The following is a 1,305-nucleotide window of genomic DNA, read 5'->3' as shown; positions in this document are numbered from 1 at the left end:
GACTTCCACGATAAACGGGTGATCATTAACAAACCAGGTATCGAAACCAAAAAGAGGACACTCAGGGTAGGAACAATTCAAGAACCTGAGAAAAAAAAAAAACCTAAAGCTCAAAGACAAATTAGAGAAGTTGGGGAGAGTGAAGGCCTCAGAGGAATAAGGAGTGGTAAGATAAAAGTTGAAGTTAATTAAGTAAATAACGTTTTTTGCTCTTGGACATGCTGATAGATAACAGTTTCTGGTCTGTTTTTGAGATTGTGTGATATTTTATGAGCATCACATAAAACTTTTGTCTGCCATCTGTTCTGTGACCTGGTTGCAGTTCGGTGTGACATCTGGGTTTTAGAAATGCAGCACAGCTACTGGCTGAGTTTCATGGCGTGAGAAGGAAGATGGCTGTATAAATGTCTAAATAAATGTCTGGAGAAAATTGTTATCTTGAACGGCTGAGCTTTATTTCTGGTTGATCAGATTTACTGTAAATAATGGCAGAACTCAGAAAAAAAATCAAAGATGAAATTAAATCAAAAGGTGCTTTGATAAAGTTTTTGTTTAAGGATGTAGATACTTTCGCAATCAGGTCATGCTAACTATTTTATCGTTTTGTACTCCTTTGTTTTTCTAAGTGAATTGAATAGGATTTAAAAGAATATGAGGAAAAAAATACTAATTTGATGTTAAAAAGGACACAAGCAGATAAGACAATGACTTCAGGGTTAAATCAAAATTTATAAGATTACAGTGATTGTAGGAAATTATTACGTCTCCTCTTATAACAAGTATAGTAGGAAAATACAAGGTAGAAATCATTCAGTTTCATCTTTTGCTTGATAAAAAAATTAGCAACAGTTTAAAGATAAAACATCTGAAGCTTCCTTTAGACATTCAACAGTCCCTTGGTATTAAAAAGTCCATGTGTTACACAAGCGTCCTTCATTCATCAATAAAAACTGGAATTATGCAGATTGGCTTTGCAGAGACAAAAACATAACATTTCAACATAAACATAAAGTAAATAGCTAAATAAAAACTACATTCTATAACTCCTTCATTTGTTGTTAGGAAAAGAAACTTTTGGTAAAATTTGTACATTACTGTTCCTTCAACAAAAATGATAAAGTTAGTGGTTTACAGACTGAAACAAAATGCAGAATGCTTGATGTCTTCAAAGAATTTACTATTTCCAAAGAGGAAATAGAGTTCAGGTCTTCTAAACAGCTACATAGTGTCTTTTTGCCCTCATCTTTAGTTGATTATGTTAGTGTGTTATTTGTGCTAAAGTCATCTTAAATTAGACAAGAAAAT

Source organism: Poecilia formosa, unplaced genomic scaffold (assembly GCF_000485575.1).
Source record: "Poecilia formosa unplaced genomic scaffold, Poecilia_formosa-5.1.2 Scaffold271, whole genome shotgun sequence".
NCBI lineage: Eukaryota > Metazoa > Chordata > Actinopteri > Cyprinodontiformes > Poeciliidae > Poecilia > Poecilia formosa.
Note: the sequence above shows the minus strand (reverse complement) of the source record.